Source organism: Schistocerca nitens, chromosome 11, assembly GCF_023898315.1.
Source record: "Schistocerca nitens isolate TAMUIC-IGC-003100 chromosome 11, iqSchNite1.1, whole genome shotgun sequence".
Classification (NCBI taxonomy): domain Eukaryota; kingdom Metazoa; phylum Arthropoda; class Insecta; order Orthoptera; family Acrididae; genus Schistocerca; species Schistocerca nitens.
The window spans coordinates 78,514,292-78,536,375 of record NC_064624.1 but is presented as its reverse complement, the minus strand read 5'-3'; the positions used below and the strand labels follow the sequence as shown (position 1 = coordinate 78,536,375).

The following is a 22,084-nucleotide window of genomic DNA, read 5'->3' as shown; positions in this document are numbered from 1 at the left end:
CTCAAAGAGCAAAAGTTGCATTACCTTATACCTGTCGTGCATCTTCTCGTAAACTCCCCTCCCTTGCTCCAGTTCGATGGTAGCAGGGATTAAATGCAGGGATGTCATTTATAGTTTATACACAAATTAGGTCGAATTTATAAGACCCAGAGGAGGTGCAAGGGAAACAAAGGTTGAGAAGGAGCTCAAGTACTGTTGTAACCCATCCGCAATGTTAATCAGTCTGCAAATGAAGCACACAAGGGGACAAGGTGAAATATGGAGAAAGCAGTTAAAGATCAGGGAAAAGGAATAAAACATTATGGTCTGTCGATGACATTAGGTTCTGTGACACGCGGCAAGGAACTAGGAAGATCAGCTGAATAGAATGTATCCTGTCTGGAAAGAAATTATGAGATGAACATCAACAAAAGTAAAACGAGGCTAACGGAGTGTAGTCCAAGTGAATTAGTTAATGCGGCTAGAAATAGTTCATAAGATGATACACTAAAGGCTACTGATGAGTTTTGCTATTTAAGCAGTAAATAGCTGATGGTGGCCATATTCTTGTTGTTGTTGTGGTCTTCCATCCTAAAACTGGTTTGATGCAGCTCTCCATGCTACTCTATCCTGTGCAAGCTTCTTCATCTCCAAGTACCACTTGCAACCTACATCCTTCTGAATCTCCTTAGTGTATTCATCTCTTGGTCTCCCTCTACGATTTTTACCCTCCACGCTGCTCTCCAATACTAAATTTGTGATCCCTTGATGCCTCAGAACATGTCCTACCAACCGATCCCTTCTTCTAGTCAAGTTGTGCCACAAACTCCTCCTCTCCCCAATCCTATTCAATACTTCCTCATTAGTTATGTGATCTACCCATCTAATCTTGAGCATTCTACTCTAACACCACATTTCGAAAGCTTCTATTCTCTTCTTGTCCAAACTGGTTATCGTCCATGTTTGACTTCCATACATGGCTACACTCCATACAAATACTTTCAGAAACGACTTCCTGACACTTAAATCTATACTCTATGTTAACAAATTTCTCTTCCTGAGAAAAGATTTCCTTGCCATAGGCAGTCTACATTTTATATCCTCTCTACTTCGACCATCATCGAGCGAGGTGGCGCAGTGGTTAGCACACTGGACTCGCATTCGGGAGGACGACGGTTCAATCCCGTCTCCGGCCATCCTGATTTAGGTTTTCCGTGATTTCCCTAAATCGTTTCAGGCAAATGCCGGGATGGTTCCTTTGAAACGGCACGGCCGATTTCCTTCCCAATCCTTCCCTAACCCGAGCTTGCGCTCCGTCTCTAATGACCTCGTTGTCGACGGGACGTTAAACACTAACCACCACCACCTTCGACCATCATCAGTTATTTTGCTTCCCATACAACAAAACTCCTTTGCTACTTTAAGTGTCTCATTTCCTAATCTAATTCCCTGACCATCACCCGATTTATTTCGACTACATTCTATTATGTTCGTTTCGCTTTTATTGTTGTTCATCATGGTGGCCATAGCGAAGAGAGTACACGCTCCAAGATGGCGGTAGAAAGAAAATTGCCACTGAAAAAGATAATCATACACACAGTGGATGTTCCTGACATATACCGAGTCTCACCTTTACTTGTGATGATGCTGTAGGCCGAAGCATCTCCAAATTACTACTGCAGACTGCATCCAACAGATCACGGTTATTACAGTCAAGCATCTGTCTACCCCTAGAATTTGTACCCCGTAGCAGTGCCTTCTGTTACCAAACTCACCAGTCCTTCATGGCTCAGGACCGGTCGTGTCAACCATTCCCTCCTTTTGCACAAGATGGGCTCCAAATTTTTCTTTCGCCAATACTCAGTTCCTCCTCATTAGTTACGCGATCTGCCCATCTTGCCTTTTTCACCGTCGCCTTCCAGAAGCTTGTATACTCTTCTTACCTGAACCGCTTATCGAACGCTTGACATTTTCGTACAGACCTACTATCGAGACAAATGCCTTCAGAGAAAGACTTCCTAATACTCAAATTTATACAAGATGTTAACAGATTTGTCAGCGATAATGCTGTAGGCCGAAGCAATGAATTACGATTTGTTCCAGCACCGGGATACGAACCCGGGATTCCTGCTTACTAGTGAGGCCTAACGGCCAGCACATCTCCGCCAGACGCTTGTTGTCTTATACTGGCGTTAGCGACCGCAGCAGCGTATTCTGGCCGTTTATTTATATCTGTATTTCAATACGCATGCCTATACTACACTACTAGCCATTAAAATTGCTACACGACGAACATGACGTGCTACAGACGCGAAATTTAACCGACACGAAGAAGATGCTGTGATGTGCAAATTATTAGCTTTTCAGAGCATTCACACAAGGTTGGGGCCGGGGCGACACCTACAACGTGCTGACATGAGGAAAGTTTCCAACCGATTTCTCATACACAAACAGCAGTTGACCGGCGTTGCCTGCTGAAACGTTGTTGTGATGCCTCGTGTAAGGAGGAGAAATGCGTACCATCACGTTTCCGACTTTGATAAAGGTCAGATTGTAGCCTATCGCGATTGCGGTTTATTGTATCGCGACATTGATGCTCGCGTTGGTCGAGATCCACAGACTGTCAGTAGCATATGGAATCGGTGGGTTCAGGAGGGTAATACGGAACGCCGTGCTGGATCCCGACGGCCTCGTATCACTATCAGTCGAGATGACAGGCATCTTATCCGCATGGCTGTAACGGATCGTGCAGCCACGTCTCGATCCCTCAGTCAACAGATGGGGACGTTCGCAAGACAACAACCATCTGCACGAACAGTTCGGCGACGTCTGCAGCAGCACGGACTATCAGCTCGGAGACCGTGGCTGCTGTTACCCGTGACGCTGCATCACAGACAGGAGCGCTTGCGATGGTGTACTCGACGACGAACCTGGGTACACGAATGGCAAAACGTCATTTTTTCGGATGAGTCCAGGTTCTGTTTACAGCCTCGTGATGTTCGCATCCGTGTTCGGCGACATCGCGTTGAGCGCACACTGGGAGCGTGTATTCGTCGTCGCCATTCTGGCGTATCACCTGGCGTGATGGTATGGAGTGCCACTGGTTACGCGACTCGATCACATCTTGTTCGCATTGACGGCACTTTGAACAGTGGATGTTTCATTTCAGAACTATGGCTCTACCCTTCATTGGATCATAGTTTCTTCGTAGCTTTAGTGTAGTTTACAAACTTACTCTTTTCGGAAATGCTCGCACCCTTGCCCCAAAAGCCAGTTATATCGCTCTGTTTCTAGACTACAATTGCACTGTTTTTTCCTCCCCCCCCCCCTCCCCAGACAAGCGTTCTTACAGCCTACCTGCCGTCTGTGAGGTAAAACATATTCGGTGACAACATTAATGTTGCTGGACCATGTATATCGGCTAGAGGTGGATAACACCTCGGCAATAACTTTGCTAAAATCTGCAACAGCCGGCGGCATCAGCAATGTAGCCGTACATACGAGGTGCGGCTCGAAAAAAACCGGACTAGTACTGGTGAAACAATAAAACGAATGCAATAAGGCTGAAAGTCGCGTGGCCTGTCACGTGACTCTCGCTCCGCCTACTGCTCGAGTTTCATCTGCCTCCTGCACTCAGTCTGCCCGTGGCGTCTGTTTTAAGTAGTTGACGTTTTGTCTGTGCGTCGGAAAATGTTGAGTGTACAGAAAGAACAGCGTGTTAACATCAAATTTTGTTTCAAACTAGGAAAATCCGCAAGTGAAACGTTTGTAATGTTACAACAAGTGTACGGCGATGATTGTTTATCGCGAACACAAGTGTTTGAGTGGTTTAAACGATTTAAAGATGGCCGCGAAGACACCAGTGATGACGCTCGCACTGGCAGACCATTGTCAGCAAAAACTGATGCAAACATTGAAAAAATCGGTAAACTTGTTCGACAAGATCGCCGTTCAACAATCAGAGCAGTGTCTGAGTTAACAGGAGTTGACAAGGAAAGTGTTAGGCAGATTCTTCACGAAAGTTTCAACATGAACAAAGTGCGTTCAAAAATGGTTCCAAAGTGTCTCACAATTGAACAGAAGGAACGCCGAAGAATGATTTGTTCTGACATCCTGGAAAACATTGAAAGTGATCCCACCTTCTTACAAAATGTTATTACTTGCGATGAATCGTGGTTTTTTACTTACGATCCCGAAACTAAACGCCAATCGATGCATTGGAAAACTCCTGGTTCTCCACGACAAAAAAAAGCACGAATGTCAAAATCGAAATTCAAGGCAATGATGATTGTTTTTTTTTGACATCAAAGGGATTGTGCACATTGATTGGGTACCAGAGGGACAAACAGTGAATCAGCATTACTAGATTAGCGTCCTGGCTACCCTACGTGAGCGAGTACGGAGAAAACGGAACGATTTGTGGAGGAAAAAGTCACGGATCTTTCACCAAGACAATGCCCCAGCTCACAGTGCGTTGTCAGTGAAGACGTTTTTGGGAAAACACAACATTCCCATCTTAGATCATCCACCCTACTCACCTGATTTGGCCCCCTGTGACTTTTTTCTTTTCCCTAAAGTCAAGTCAGCTTTGAAAGGAACTAGATTTGAGACTGTTGAAGCAGTAAAAGAAAAAGCGACGGAAGTATTGTATGGACTTACCGAAAATGATCTGCAGCATTGCTATGAACAGTGGAAAATTCGTATGGAGCGGTGTAGAGACCGAGGAGGAGAGTACATTGAAGGAGATAACATGAAATTGTAAATAATTGTAAATAAATGTTTTTTCCAGCATCGGTCCGGTTTTTTTCTAGCCGCACCTTCATATACCGTCCCGTCCCGTTGTCAGGCCTACCTGTCTGCTGTACGCCCAGTGCACCGGTATGTGCTAAGCACCTCTTCCGAGTTCCGCCCTCGCAGGCGCGCCTGGTGGAATTAATCACGCGGAGTAATCCTGTCTTGGGGGCTAATCCCCCTCCATCCCCTCCGGATCCTATCGCCAACTCCTCACCTTCAGAGGGTGTTTACCAGAACTCCGTCTCGTCGCCGAATACTTGTGAGCGGCGTTCACTTAATCACTTTCGCTGCGTCTAGCAACACTTAAGAGAAGGCTACGTAATCCTTAAGGTGCTGTCAGGGGACTTGTTTCGTTTCGTTCTAGGTGTAAGCTTCTCAGTCTAGCCAATTAAGCTTGAGTGACTCTCACTAAACTGGTATCGCCGTGGTCAAATAAGCCTTGTCGACAATATTATGAAGGCACACTTCCTATGTTGGGTTGGCAGAAGAGCCAACACCGTGTTACTATTGGAGGTCGAAATGCACGCGTTTTAGCTCACCCAGGCTGGCGTGAGGAGGGATGAACTGTACTGACGTGAGGTCTGGAACATGACAAGGAATGAGTATTCAGAAAGCGGACGGAATTAGTTTCATAACTTTCATCCATTAATGATGAACGTCGCTCTTGACGGTACATGATTCACAATATCAATATCAATATGGCGCCTTGCTAGGTCGTAGCAAATGATGTAGCTGAAGGCTATGCTAAACTGTCGTCTCTGCAAATGAGAGCGTATTTTGTCAGTGAACCATCGCTAGCAAAGTCGGCTGTACAACTGGAGCGAGTTGTAGGGAGTCTCTCTAGACCTGCCGTGTGGCGGCGCTCGGTCTGCAATCACTGATAGTGGCGACACGCGGGTCCGACGTATACTACCGGACCGCGGCCGATTTTAAGGCTACCACGTAGCAAGTGTGGTGTCTGGCGGTGACACCACATCCTGTATACGTTCTTCGCACGTAGAGGAATAATTTTCGCTGAGCCCAGTCAACAAAGACCAAAAAAATATTGCCTGGCTCGCTTAACAACCGCGAATAAATACTCACATATCAAACTGAAAGAACACCACTGTATAAAGACGAACTGAGTGAAGTTGTTTTATCTGCTTAGTAAGATAATTGGATACAAAATACTGTGGAGGTGTTGTCTGTCTATAACCTGAAAAGTGAGCACTGCTTGTGGAGGAGGAAGTCGCTCTTCCCAGATGAACGCTACGCCGTGACTAAGAATCAACTTCTCCTGCAGCAGTGTAGAACAATGGGCAGAGATATGTGTAAAATCTGTCCGTATGCTTTTCTTGCGTTTCTTTTAGACTATTAGAACCTCATATCTGAATCCACTGTGGTGTTATTGTGAATAAGATTTTTGAAATTTTTGAAAACATAGCGATCTTAAAAGTGAAACTTCCTGGCAGATTAAAAATGTGTGCTGGACCGAGACTCGAACTCGGGACCTTTGCCTTTCGCGGACAAGTGCTCTACCAACTGAGCTACCCAAGCACGATTTTTGAAATTTTTGAGAACATAGTCAGTGATCTTAAAAGTGAAACTTCCTGGCAGATTAAAAGTGTGTGCTGGACCGAGATTCTACCTCGGGACCTTTGCCTTTCGCGGGCAAGTGCTCTACCAACTGAGCTACCCAAGCACGATTTTTGAAATTTTTGAAAACAGTCAGCCATCTTAAAAGTTCCTGGCAGATTAAAACTGTGTGCCGGACCGAGACTCGAACTCGGGACCATTGCCTTTCGCGTGCAATTGTTCTACCAACTGAGGTACCCAAGCACGATTTTTGAAATTTTTGAAAACATAGTCAGCGATCTTAAAAGTTCCTGGCAGATTAAAACTGTGTACCGGACCGAGACTCGAACTCGGGTCCTTTGCCTTTCACGGGCAAGTGCTCTACCAACTGAGCTATCCAAGCACGATTTTTGAAATGTTTGAAAACATAGTCAGCGATCTTAAAATTGCCTTTCGCGGGCAGGGAGAGCTTCTGTAAAGTTTGGAAGGTAGGAGACGAGATCTGGCAGAAGTAAAGCTGTGAGGACGGGGCGTGAGTCGTCCTTGCGTAGCTCAGTTGGTAGAGCACTTGCCCGCGAAAGGCAAAAGTCCCGAGTTAGAGTCCTCGGTCCGGCACACAGTTTTAATCTGCCAGGAAGTTTCATATCAGCGCACACTCCGCTGCAGAGTGAAAATCTCATTCTGGATCTTAAAAGTAGTTAAAAAAGTCTTGATCGCCATCTTGTTGAAACATTTTTTTTTATTGGTGTGAGTGACCGGTTTCGACTCTAAGAAAGAGACATCTTCAGACTCTGGAGCGGTGGGTAGACACTGCTAGATGAGTTCCGTCGACCCAGTTACACGAGCTTGGGCTTTTATTTCACAAGTCAGGTTACATTGCCTCTTTATTGAAACATTTAGCTTCAATTTGTAGACAGTGTTGAGCAGATCGGATTAAGGATATTCAAGAGTTTTGCACATTACATGAGTTTAAGTTATGAATTCATCTGATAATCATTTTCGATGACTTTTGGTAGACAGTTTTAGGAAGATTGACTCAACTCATATAGACGGAAACAGACAAGCGGTTACTCTACATTCTTACTTACGACAACAACAACGACAAAAGCAGCAGCAGCAACAACAATAGTAAGAACAAAAGCAGAGTATGTCATTCATAGCCGGAACCGGTGGCCGAGCGGTTCTAGGCGCTTCAGTCTGTGACCGGGCGAGCGCTAGGGTCGCAGGTTCCAATCCTGCCTTGTGCATGGATGTGTGTGATGTCCTTAGGTTAGTTAGGTTTAAGTAGTTCTAAGTCTAGGGGACTGATGACCTCAGATGTTGAGTCCCATTTGAATCATTTGACACAGAGGATAGTGCGACTGCAGGGACTAATGTCTATGTGTCCTCGATGGCTGAGTCGGATAGAGCGTCTGCCTTGTAAGCAGGAGTATCCCAGGTTCGAGTCCCGGTCGGGGCTCACATTTTTATCTGTTCCCGTTAATATTTATCAACGTCTGTAAGCAGCTAAAGGTCTGGATTTCATTGTAATTTCATTCTTCTAGAGCTGCAAGATCACCAATAATGATATCTGTTCTTTCGCACTTCTCTGAAGAAACAGATACGATCTTCATATATATATATATATATATATATATATATATATATATATATATATATATATAGGGTTATTACAAATGATTGAAGCGATTTCACAGCTCTACAATAACTTTATTATTTGAGATATTTTCACAATGCTTTGCACACACATACAAAAACTCAAAAAGTTTATTTAGGCATTCACAAATGTTCGATATGTGCCCTGCCCCTTTAGTGATTCGGCAGACATCAAGCTGATAATCAAGTTCCTCCCACACTCGGCGCAGCATGTCCCGATCAATGAGTTCGAAAGCATCGTTGATGCGAGCTCGCAGTTCTGGCACGTTTCTTGGTAGAGGAGGTTTAAACACTGAATCTTTCACATAACCCCACAGAAAGAAATCGCATGGGGTTAAGTTGGGAGAGCGTGGAGGCCATGACATGAATTGCTGATCATGATCTCCACCACGACCGATCCATCGGTTTTCCAATCTCCTGTTTAAGAAATGCCGAACATCATGATGGAAGTGCGGTGGAGCACCATCCTGTTGAAAGATGAAGTCGGCGCTGTCGGTCTCCAGTTGTGGCATGAGCCAATTTTCCAGCATGTTCAGATACACGTGTCCTGTAACGTTTTTTTCGCAGAAGGGGCCGTAAACTTTAAACTGTGAGATTGCACAAAACACGTTAACTTTTGGTGAATTGCGAATTTGCTGCACGAATGCGTGAGGATTCTCTACCGCCCAGATTCGCACATTGTGTCTGTTCACTTCACCATTAAGAAAAAATGTTGCTTTATCACTGAAAACAAGTTTCGCACTGAACGCATCCTCTCCCGTGAGCTGTTGCAACCGCGCCGAAAATTCAAAGCGTTTCACTTTGTCATCGGGTGTCAGGGCTTGTAGCAATTGTAAAAGGTAAGGCTTCTGCTTTAGCCTTTTCCGTAAGATTTTCCAAACCGTCGGCTGTGGTACGTTTAGCTCTCTGCTTGCTTTATTCGTCGACTTCCGTGGGCTACGCGTGAAAACTTGCGCACGCGTTCAACCGTTTCTTCACTCACTGCAGGCCGACCCGTTGATTTCCCCTTACAGAGGCATCCAGAAGCTTTAAACTGCGCATACCATCGCCGAATGGAGTTAGCAGTTGGTGGATCTTTGTTGAACTTCGACCTGAAGTGTCGTTGCACTGTTATGACTGACTGATGTGAGTGCATTTCAAGCACGACATACGCTTTTTCGGCTCCTGTCGCCATTTTGTCTCACTGCGCTCTCGAGCGCTCTGGCGGCAGAAACCTGAAGTGCGGCTTCAGCCGAACAAAACTTTATGAGTTTTTCTACGTATCTGTAGTGTGTCGTGACCATATGTCAATGAATGAAGATACAGTGAATTTATGAAATCGCTTCAATCATTTGTCATAGCCCTGTATATATATATATATATATATATATATATATATATATATATATATATATATATATATATATATACTGTAGCAGATCTTTCTGTGTATGGTCGAAGTACTAGTATCACTGTGACGTGTTACTTGCCAGTGTGAATATTCCTTTTGTCCTAATGTTTTGCACAGTAGACTAATATAAATTGAAGTCCGATGCTGTCTTCCTGTCTGTATGTGAAGGTTAATGTGAGGATTTAATGTAAAGATTTTAATACGGTTTTCGCTAATAGATACACTGATTCACAAGGAAGGCATGTACATATAATTTATAAATTTTATGTGGCTGAAATATGATGAATTAAAGTCACCTGCCACATTTTCCTGTTTGTATGTGAAGGTTAATGTAATGCATTTTTCGAAATTAATTTTCTGACTGCGAAACCCTTGTCAATAGCTGGGTTAGGCGCAGATCTACTACACAACAGTGAGATAAATGAACACTTGCTGTTGGTTTGGACTCAAGGCTGGAATCAATACGTGCAGTCCTAACCATTTTAGTGCTACCTGTGAGAAGTGGGGGCAGCTCGCTAGTCTACTGAGAACTCTTAGTGCTCTTGATGTACACAGTTTGCAGCTGCGACGACATAAAATGATGCCTCTTTCATTCTCTCATGGTCTCTGTACATTTTGCAAATGAGTACCGTTGTGTGGAAAACGATAATATTATGTCTTCCTCTCTCGAGGAATAATAACGTGTTCCAAATTCGCTAATGATTAATGTACAGCACAGAAGCATGTGTTCGCCTACGTTAATAATATCTTCAGTACCTGCTTGTATGCTCCGAAACAAATTTCCCTGCTTAATAATCCACCGACGTCTCCCATTTGCATTCGCCTGTAATGCAGGCTTACCTGCAAAGCATCAGTTATTACCTGTACAATCCCTCATCCATCTTGGGGATTACTTGTCAGCCACTGTCATATTCAGACCAATCCCTCGAGCTCTGCGGTAGCTCCTTGCAGCCTGTAATTACCTCTAGTTTGCTCAGAAATTTGCGTGGGGGAACGAAATCAGATTTTTATTCCTTTATTGCCATTTCGCCATTGACGTAAAACTCTCCAACACGCCTACACTGTTGTATTCTTAATTACTTAAGCCTTAGTCTACAAGGGCAGCGATTCAAGATTTTACTAACAATGAAAGAAAAACTTGTTAGGTATGGATCACCACATTGCAGTTTTAACACTGTTTTTGAACTTCATTACCATCAAAACTTTCATGGACACCTGACGTTTCTGTCACGTAAAAAGTATGTATTCTTACATCCTCTAAACACGCGAAAATTATGTATATGTAGCTCTCCACCAGACTTCCTTCTTCTTTTGCCAATATTCTTTGAATGCGTTGGCCTTGTCTGCTGTTTCTTCTCTTTGGAGAATATCAGCTTCTTTTCTATGAGACTTGTAATCCCTCCACCACACATTTCTCAACATTTGTGTAATTTCGCAACCACACTTTTCTCAATAGCACTGCTGTATTTTGACCTGGGCTCTCTATTACCAAATTCGATTACATCTTCTCAGATTTTGCGTGATTCGGACGGAGTTTCTGATAATACATCAATATCGTCTTTGGCAATCTACTTGAGTGTATGTATTTTATATAGCCGCAGAAAGTCAGGTGTCGTTTCCTTGTGACATGACTGACGGAAAAAACGCAGTACGAAGAAGGCGTTATATGACATTAACGAAAGTTGGTGGTCGTGTTTCTACAACTGAAAGATAATGTCTGTTAAAATTTCACTCCAATCGCATAAGAGTGGCGCTAGTTGCACCACTATGAGTAGAAATTCTTCCATCTGATTTTTCAAGGACCACATTCTACGAGCTGAATAATGTCTTCCGTTCCACCTGGGCTCTGTCCATACACATACTCAGATGAGATACGATTGACTGCAAGTGTGTCTCGAAGTTCACTGAAAAAACCTCTTACTCAGCGTTTTGGAAACAGTCTACCGAATTCTCTTCAGGTAAGCAGCGTTTCCATTACAAAACCCATAAACAAGTTCGACATCGACATGCTCAGCGGTAGTAAATACGCGCTTAAGCGAGACAGTAGAATTCGTAAACAAATCACAGTCACAGCTGAAGAACTCATTTATGTAAACGGAAGCACAACTGGCCGAGCGGTTCTAGGCGTTTCAGTCCGGAACAGCGCTGCTGCTACAGTCGCAGGTTCGAATCCTGCTTCGAGCATGGATGTGAGTGATGACCCTACGTTAGTTAGGTTTAGTTCTAAGGCTAGGGGCTGACGACCTCAGATGTTAAGTCCCATAGTGCTCAGAGCCATCTGAACAATTTTTTGGAAGCACAACCTGTACTTCAAAACAAAACTGAAAACTGATATTCACTGTCCAGTAACATTAATGCGACCACCTGTCTAAGGCCTGAATGAGCAGATTTTGCTGCGCTTAACGTGGAGAAAGAGGGCCTTTGGGCTTCTGGAACGTACTGTCAGGAATGTGGAGCCACATGTAATCTATTGCCGTGGCGAGCTGCGCTAGGTTTCTCGACTGAGGATCCATGTGGAAAACAGCCCCATCAAGGTGGTCCCACACATTCTCGATTGGGTTTAGATCCGGTGAATCTGGTGGCCAGGGCAGTACAGTAAACTCATTTTCTAACTCTCCAAACCACACACATACACTGAGCTTCATGAATTGTTACGTTGTCCTGTTGGTAGATGCCATCATGCCAAGGAAAAACAGACTGCCTATACGATTGGACATGGTCCCCAAGTGTAGAGGCACTCATTGCTTGATCCACAGTGATTTCCAGCCTGTCGAGATCACCCCGGCCACGAAAACAATCCCCAGATCATAACGCTCCTTCCTCTAACCTGGACCCAGACGTTTCACGCCGTTCACGCCAACGCCCATTTGTCTGGTGGAGCGTAATATGTGATTCATCTAGAAATGCCATCTGCCGCCGTCAGTGCACGTCCCGTTGCAGTACTGGCGTGCAAATTCCAGTCTTCATCGCTGATAAACACAGTCAGTGCATGAAACAGGCAACTGCTACAGACAACCATATGCAGGACCGTTCGCTGAACTGTCGTTCAGGAGACATTGTCGGCAGACCCTTGGTTCATCTGGGCGATCAGTTGCTCAACAGTCGCGCGACTTTCCGCCCGTACAGATCTCTGCAGCCGCTGTTCACCCCTGTCGTATACAGCTAGTGGTGCACCGCAGTTTTCTTGGTGCCCATTTTAGACAACGCCATTTTGTCAGACACGGCAGAACGTGAACAGTTTACAAACTACGCTGCTTCTGAAATGCTTCACCTCCTGTTCAGAAAGTCAATGATCATGCGCTTTTCGACTTCAGATAAATCGCTCCGAAATCGCTCCGTTCCCAAAGTACGAAAACACCTGCACTGTTTTCCGCGTCCCCCCCCCCCGCCCCCCCCCCCACCCAATACCCTTTATATACCCTCCACTGCTAGATTGCTAATGCTGCCAGCCGCAGTCAGTGAGTGGTTACTGCACCTTGACGTCGGAAACAGTCTGTGGTCGCATTAATGTGACAGGACCGTGTATGAACCAATAGCGAACAGTGTGCCAACACCCAAAACGAAAATTTATCTGCGTAACAAGATGCGTCTCTGTAACAGATAAAAACAGGACTTACGTTATATGGAATATTTCGAATGTATTGTCATCTCCTCAAATCTATATTATGAAACGGCTAAAATGGTCATCTGATCACCCACTATGTCGCAGGTTACGTATGTAACGGAATCCAGGGGGAACAAAAATTAGATTTTCGATATTTATTGTTAAGCGGATTTATGTAATTAAATTACTGACCTAATTTTCCTCATTAAGGGATGTTGTCCTTCGTTGAAGGTTTAACACATTAAGTCAAGTCTTTATGTTGAAAGTGTGTACATTTCTTGAATGGTGTATATCATGGCGCGCAAATTCCCCAGATTATATTCATCCAGTATTTGGGAATCAGAGCACTTACTGTCTTGCAACAGACTTCACTCATCATTCCAAACCTTTTAGTTGACACATGTCCCCCCTCCCCCGCACTCCTGCCCCGCTCTTCATAACAAACAAAGAAAGGAAAAAGGAAAAATATATATGGCCTTCTACAAAGTGGAAGATTTTTGGAAAATGCTTGAACACGAAACATCCATATTACCAAAAGAACATATAAAAATTTTAGTGGGAGACTTTAATGCACAAGTTGGCAAAGAAATAAAATTTAAATCAGTAGTTGGAGATTATCCAGCACATGCAAGAACCAACAGAAATGGGGAAAGACTCATAGGTTTTTGTAGACAGTTTAATCTAAAATTAATGTCGACATGTTTCAGGAAACTTGCAAGAAAGAAAAAAACGTGGGTATCACCTAATCCAAATCAAGGTGAATATCAGTTGAACCATGTGGCAATAACGACTCGCAACTACAAGGAAATCTTTGATGTCAGAGTGAGGAAGGGCCTAAACATAGACTCAGATCATTATCTGACAGAAATAAAGACCATGTTCCAACCAAACAAACCTAAACCAAAACCAAGAAGATTTCCAAGAGTAAACACTAAATTTCTCCTGCAAAAGCAGGACAAATTCTGTCATATACTAAACACAAGAAAAATGGATAATTGGGAAGAAATGAAAGAAACAATGATAGAGTCAGTTAAAGAAATGGGACAGCCACGAAGAATACCAAAACACAGATGGTGGAATGAGCTGTGTGATGAAGCAATTGACAATCGACTAAAGGCATGGAAAAAATGGAACAGTAATAAGAAACACCAATACTGGGAAGAGTTTAAAGAAGAAAGGAAAAAGACAGCAAAAATCATCAGATCAGTGAAAAGAAAATATGACAAAGACATATTAGCAGAAATGGATTCTGATTTCAAAAGGAACAACACTAGAGACTTCTATAAGACTTTCAGAGAAGTTTTAACAGGATTCCAGTCACCAAGTTTACATTTTAAAGATAAAAATGGAAAAATGGTTTTAAGCAATAAAGAGAACTGCCAAATCTTAGCTGAATAGTTTGAAAATCTATTAAATTGTGAGGAGCCTAATGACAGGTTACAATTTCAAAAACCACAACATGAAAATCCACCGTCGGAACCACCTACAGTAGAAGAAATAGAAAAGATTATCAAAGCATTGAAGAATAACAAAGCACCAGGTGAGGATGGGATAGTGGCAGAAATGTGGAAACTAGGGGGCTTATCCGTATGTCAGAAAATTCACAAAGTAATTAAAGACATTTGGACAAAAGGAATCATATCCAGTGACTGGAAACAAGCATTGATCCGCCCTCTCCATAAAAAAGGAGATAAAACAGACACCAACAACTACAGGGGCATATCCATGTTACCAGTGACATACAAAATACTTTCTAAAGCACTTTTAAATAGAATAGAGGAACAAGCAGGACCTAATATAGGAGATTATCAAGCAGGATTTAGAAAAGGTAGATCACGTGCAGAACAGATTCTTAATTTAAAAACAATTTTGAGAGTGAGAGCTATACAAAATAAAAATACAGTAGTTACTTTCGTAGACTTCAAGAAGGCCTATGACTCAGTTGACAGACAAACACTATTCCAGATACTGTATGAATCAGGGATAGACGAAAACACCAGAAGACTTGTTGAACAAACGCTCACAGATACAACATCAAGAATTAAGTTTCAAGGCGAAATTTCTGAACCATTCAAAATCAAAACAGGAGTTCGACAAGGTGACGGACTGTCCCCAATTCTCTTTAACTTGGTTTTAGATAAAGTAGTAAAAACATGGGAAAACACATTAAAAAACAGAGGCACAAAGGGTATAAGCATGGGCCAAGGAAAGAACAAATTTGAAGTAAAATGTTTAGCCTTTGCGTATGATATGGCATTGATAACTGAAAACCGAACAGACGCAACAGTTATGCTTGATATGTTACACGAGATTGCTGAAAAGACTGGGCTAAAAATATCCTTCGAAAAAACCGAGTATATAGAACACAAACATAATACAGAAAAGTTCATGAAAACAAAGTATGGAAAAATTAAAAGAGTTGATAGATTCAAATACCTGGGGGAGTGGTTCCAAGCCAACGGACTGGATAACACAACAAATAAAGAAAGAATAAAAAAGTTGGAATTTGCGTATAAATTAACACAAAACTACTACAATAAGAAATCAATATCCATACAAGCAAAGATTAAACATTATAATTCAGTTATTAGGACACAAGCAACATATGGATCAGAGTGCCTAACATTGAATAAGAAAGGCGAATTAAGAGAACTAGAAAAAAGAGAGAGAAAAATATTAAGAAAAATTCTAGGTCCTGAGAAAAACAAGGAAAACAGGTGGATTAAAAGGAGAAATGAAGACCTATACAAAAATACAGAAAAGATCACAGATACAATGAGGAAGAGACGGCTAAAATTTTATGGACATTTAAAAAGAATGGAAGAAACACGAATTACAAAGAAAATTTTTAATTACGTTAGTAATCTGAAAAACACTGTAGGATGGATAGAAGCAGTAAAGAAAGACGCCAACAAAATAGGTGTTACAGAAGAAATAATACGTGACAGGAATAACTTTAGGCTACTTATAGAAAACGCAAACTATGAAGAAGATGCGCCAAAACCTCGACCCAAGAGAGTGTGGACAGATGAGCAGAGACGAGCAGTTGGCGAGAAAATGAAGAAGTACTGGGAAGAACGGAAGAAAAAAAAACACCATAAGTCTTAAGTTGTATGCGGTCCATAGCTGGCCAAATTCATAATTAAAAAAAGAAAAATGGCCTTCTACATTTCAGCTGTCATTTTTTACTTCATTCCTTTCTGTCACACAGTTATTGTAAAAATTGCCGGGGTTCAAATGCAGTCCTGTAACTGACTCGGTACTGGTAATTTAGGACAATCGGCAAAACCACATAAAAAGTCTACATTTATCTTTGATTGCAAATTTGTCATTAATAATGTTTGGTTTTGTTTAGATTCGCTTTTATCATCAGTTTGGTTTACCTTATATGATGGAGTGGGCTAACGGCCTTGGCGCAGTGTTAACACCGGTTCCCGTCAGATCACAGAAGTTAAGTGCTGTCGGGCTCGGCTAGGACATGGATGGGTGACCATAAGGTCTGCCGAGCGCTGTTGGAAAGCGGTGTACACGCAGCCCTTGTGAGGCAAACTGAGGAGCTACATGAGTGAGAAGTAGCGGCTCCGGTCTCGTAAACTGACATACGGCCGGGAGAGCGGTGTGCTGACCATATCCGCATCCAGTGACGCCTGTGGGTTGAGGATGACACGGCGGCCGGTCGGTACCGTTGCACCTTCACGACCTGTTGGGGCGAAGAGAGTATATGACGAGGTGTGTGCAGTACCGTTCGTCGTGGAAATTTTGCGTGAAGCCTGCAGTGATACTCTCCAAGATTTCGTCGCTCGACTGTAAAACTGATAAATGTTGTTCAGTCCTATGAAAACTAAGATGATTCTTCAATTTCACTTTTAGAACTTTCGGAGCCTGTAATACCCAGAGAGGGAAGTAGAAGTAATCCGCTGAATTACAGGCCTATATCACTAACGTCGACTTGCAGTAGGGTTTTGGAACATGTACTGTATTTGAACATCATGAAGTACCTCGAAGACGACGGTTTATTGACACATAGTCAGCACGGATTCAGAAAATATCGTTCTTGTGAAACACGACTAGCTCTTTATACTCATAATGTAATAAGTGCTATTCACAGGGCATGTCAAATTGATTCCATATTTTTAGATTTCCAGAAGGCTTTCGACACCGTTCCTCACAAGCGTCTTCTAACCAAACTGCGTGCATACGGAGTATCGCCTCAGTTGTGCCAATGGCTTCATAATTTCCTGTCAGAAAGATCAGAGTTCGTAGTAATAGACGGAAAGTCATAGAGTAAAACAGAAGTAATGTCCGGCGTTCCCCAAGGAAGTTTTATAGGCCCTCCATTGTTCCTGATCTATATTAACGACAATTTGAGTAGCCGTCTTAGATTGTCTGCAGATGATGCTGTCATTTATCGTCTTGTAAACTCATCAGATGATCAAAACGACTTGAAAATGATTTAGATATCGATATGGTGCAAAAATTGGCAACTGACCCTGAATAAAGAAAAGTGAGAAGTTATTCACAGGAGTACTAAAAGAAATCAGCTAAATTTTGATTACGCGATAAGTCATACAAATCTGAACCTGTAATTTGAGCTAAATACTTAGGGATTACATTTACAAATAACCTAAATTGGACGGATCACATAGATAATATTGTGGGTAGAGCAAACCAAAGACTGCGATTCATTTGCAGAACTCTTAGAAGGTGCAACAGGTCTACTAAAGAGACTGCTTACACCACGCTTGTCCGCCCTATTCTGGAGTATTGCTGTGCGGTGTGGGATCCGCATCAGGTGGGACTGACGGATGACATCGAAAAAGTACAAAGAAAGGCAGCTCGTTTTGTATTATGGCGAAATAAGGGAGATAGTGCCACACATATGATACGTGAATTGGAGTGGCGATCATTAAAGCAAAGGCGTTTTTCGCTGCGACGGGATCTTCTCATGAAATTTCAATCACCTGTTTTCTCTGCCTATTGCGAAAACGTTCTGTTGAGACCCACCTACATAGGGAGAAATGATCATCACGATAAAATAAGAGAAATCAGGGCTCGCACAGAAAAATTTAAGTGCTCGTTTTTCCCGCTTGCCGTTCGGGAGTGGAACGGTAGAGAGACAGCTTGAAGTTGGTTGATTGAACCCTGTGCCAGGCACTTTATTGTGTATAGCAGAGTAATCACGTAGACGTAGATGTAGATGTAGAAGAGTGCAAAACGGTACACAAACAACGTGTGGATGTCCAAATGGATGACCATGAAATTTGCAGAAATAATCATGGCTCAATATTCTTCCTGATGTGCTGACCACATATGCAGATTCCACAGTGAGCAACCCAAAAATTATTTTTCGGAAGTTCAAATGGTTCAAATAAACCCGTCCAGGCGATAGTAGCGTCAATTTTGCGAGGAATGACTGCTAGTCAGACACACGCACGGTGAATGTAGCGTCAGGGAGCGTGTTGTCTGTGTGTTGAATGGGGATGGCGCGCACCGGCCGCTGTGGCCGAGCGGCTCTAGGCTCTTCAGTCCGGTATCGCACTGCTGCTACGGTCGCAGGTTCGAATCCTGCTTCGGGCATGGATGTGTGGGATGTCCTTAGATTAGTTAGGTTTAAGTAGTTCTAAGTTCTAGGGGACTGATGACCTTAGAAGTTAACTCCCATAGTGCTCAGAGCCATTTGAACCAGTTAAGTCCCAGAAGATTTCACACACATTTGAACATTTTTTTTTTTGCTGATCCACTACCGATATAAACCCGTCCAGGCGATAGTAGCGTCAATTTTGCGAGGAATGACTGCTAGTCAGACACACGCACGGTGAATGTAGCGTCAGGGAGCGTGTTGTCTGTGTGTTGAATGGGGATGGCGCGCACCGGCCGCTGTGGCCGAGCGGCTCTAGGCTCTTCAGTCCGGTATCGCACTGCTGCTACGGTCGCAGGTTCGAATCCTGCTTCGGGCATGGATGTGTGTGATGTCCTTAGATTAGTTAGGTTTAAGTAGTTCTAAGTTCTAGGGGACTGATGACCTTAGAAGTTAACTCCCATAGTGCTCAGAGCCATTTGAACCAGTTAAGTCCCAGAAGATTTCACACACATTTGAACATTTTTTTTTTGCTGATCCACTACCGATATAAACCCGTCCAGGCGATAGTAGCGTCAATTTTGCGAGGAATGACTGCTAGTCACACACACGCACGGTGAATGTAGCGTCAGGGAGCGTGTTGTCTGTGTGTTGAATGGGGATGGCGCGCACCGGCCGCTGTGGCCGAGCGGCTCTAGGCTCTTCAGTCCGGTATCGCACTGCTGCTACGGTCGCAGGTTCGAATCCTGCTTCGGGCATGGATGTGTGGGATGTCCTTAGATTAGTTAGGTTTAAGTAGTTCTAAGTTCTAGGGGACTGATGACCTTAGAAGTTAACTCCCATAGTGCTCAGAGCCATTTGAACCAGTTAAGTCCCAGAAGATTTCACACACATTTGAACATTTTTTTTTTGCTGATCCACTACCGATATAAACCCGTCCAGGCGATAGTAGCGTCAATTTTGCGAGGAATGACTGCTAGTCACACACACGCACGGTGAATGTAGCGTCAGGGAGCGTGTTGTCTGTGTGTTGAATGGGGATGGCGCGCACCGGCCGCTGTGGCCGAGCGGCTCTAGGCTCTTCAGTCCGGTATCGCACTGCTGCTACGGTCGCAGGTTCGAATCCTGCTTCGGGCATGGATGTGTGGGATGTCCTTAGATTAGGTTTAAGTAGTTCTAAGTTCTAGGGGACTGATGACCTTAGAAGTTAACTCCCATAGTGCTCAGAGCCATTTGAACCAGTTAAGTCCCAGAAGATTTCACACACATTTGAACATTTTTTTTTTTGCTGATCCACTACCGATATAAACCCGTCCAGGCGATAGTAGCGTCAATTTTGCGAGGAATGACTGCTAGTCAGACACACGCACGGTGAATGTAGCGTCAGGGAGCGTGTTGTCTGTGTGTTGAATGGGGATGGCGCGCACCGGCCGCTGTGGCCGAGCGGCTCTAGGCTCTTCAGTCCGGTATCGCACTGCTGCTACGGTCGCAGGTTCGAATCCTGCTTCGGGCATGGATGTGTGGGATGTCCTTAGATTAGTTAGGTTTAAGTAGTTCTAAGTTCTAGGGGACTGATGACCTTAGAAGTTAACTCCCATAGTGCTCAGAGCCATTTGAACCAGTTAAGTCCCAGAAGATTTCACACACATTTGAACATTTTTTTTTTTGCTGATCCACTACCGATATAAACCCGTCCAGGCGATAGTAGCGTCAATTTTGCGAGGAATGACTGCTAGTCAGACACACGCACGGTGAATGTAGCGTCAGGGAGCGTGTTGTCTGTGTGTTGAATGGGGATGGCGCGCCCCGGCCGCTGTGGCCGAGCGGCTCTAGGCTCTTCAGTCCGGTATCGCACTGCTGCTACGGTCGCAGGTTCGAATCCTGCTTCGGGCATGGATGTGTGTGATGTCCTTAGATTAGTTAGGTTTAAGTAGTTCTAAGTTCTAGGGGACTGATGACCTTAGAAGTTAACTCCCATAGTGCTCAGAGCCATTTGAACCAGTTAAGTCCCAGAAGATTTCACACACATTTGAACATTTTTTTTTTTTGCTGATCCACTACCGATATAAACCCGTCCAGGCGATAGTAGCGTCAATTTTGCGAGGAATGACTGCTAGTCAGACACACGCACGGTGAATGTAGCGTCAGGGAGCGTGTTGTCTGTGTGTTGAATGGGGATGGCGCGCACCGGCCGCTGTGGCCGAGCGGCTCTAGGCTCTTCAGTCCGGTATCGCACTGCTGCTACGGTCGCAGGTTCGAATCCTGCTTCGGGCATGGATGTGTGGGATGTCCTTAGATTAGTTAGGTTTAAGTAGTTCTAAGTTCTAGGGGACTGATGACCTTAGAAGTTAACTCCCATAGTGCTCAGAGCCATTTGAACCAGTTAAGTCCCAGAAGATTTCACACACATTTGAACATTTTTTTTTTTGCTGATCCACTACCGATATAAACCCGTCCAGGCGATAGTAGCGTCAATTTTGCGAGGAATGACTGCTAGTCAGACACACGCACGGTGAATGTAGCGTCAGGGAGCGTGTTGTCTGTGTGTTGAATGGGGATGGCGCGCACCGGCCGCTGTGGCCGAGCGGCTCTAGGCTCTTCAGTCCGGTATCGCACTGCTGCTACGGTCGCAGGTTCGAATCCTGCTTCGGGCATGGATGTGTGTGATGTCCTTAGATTAGTTAGGTTTAAGTAGTTCTAAGTTCTAGGGGACTGATGACCTTAGAAGTTAACTCCCATAGTGCTCAGAGCCATTTGAACCAGTTAAGTCCCAGAAGATTTCACACACATTTGAACATTTTTTTTTTGCTGATCCACTACCGATATAAACTCGTCCAGTCGATAGTAGCGTCAATTTTGCGAGGAATGACTGCTAGTCAGACACACGCACGGTGAATGTAGCGTCAGGGAGCGTGTTGTCTGTGTGTTGAATGGGTATGGCGCGCACCGGCCGTTGTGGCCGAGCGGCTCTAGGCTCTTCAGTCCGGTATCGCACTGCTGCTACGGTCGCAGGTTCGAATCCTGCTTCGGGCATGGATGTGTGTGATGTCCTTAGATTAGTTAGGTTTAAGTAGTTCTAAGTTCTAGGGGACTGATGACCTTAGAAGTTAACTCCCATAGTGCTCAGAGCCATTTGAACCAGTTAAGTCCCAGAAGATTTCACACACATTTGAACATTTTTTTTTTGCTGATCCACTACCGATATAAACCCGTCCAGGCGATAGTAGCGTCAATTTTGCGAGGAATGACTGCTAGTCACACACACGCACGGTGAATGTAGCGTCAGGGAGCGTGTTGTCTGTGTGTTGAATGGGTATGGCGCGCACCGGCCGTTGTGGCCGAGCGGCTCTAGGCTCTTCAGTCCGGTATCGCACTGCTGCTACGGTCGCAGGTTCGAATCCTGCTTCGGGCATGGATGTGTGTGATGTCCTTAGATTAGTTAGGTTTAAGTAGTTCTAAGTTCTAGGGGACTGATGACCTTAGAAGTTAACTCCCATAGTGCTCAGAGCCATTTGAACCAGTTAAGTCC

The 22,084-nt window shown here is 44.0% G+C and overlaps 1 protein-coding gene and 1 non-coding gene across 2 annotated transcripts in view; one reads left to right on the top strand and one right to left on the bottom strand.

Moving 5' to 3' along the window:
- LOC126212662 (uncharacterized) overlaps positions 1 to 22,084 on the top strand; it is a 742,156-nt gene that overhangs the window by 302,975 nt on the left and 417,097 nt on the right. The window lies entirely within an intron of this gene.
- Positions 6,657 to 6,731, bottom strand: Trnas-uga (transfer RNA serine (anticodon UGA)). The gene has a single exon. It is a non-coding gene; the product is annotated as a tRNA-Ser (tRNA).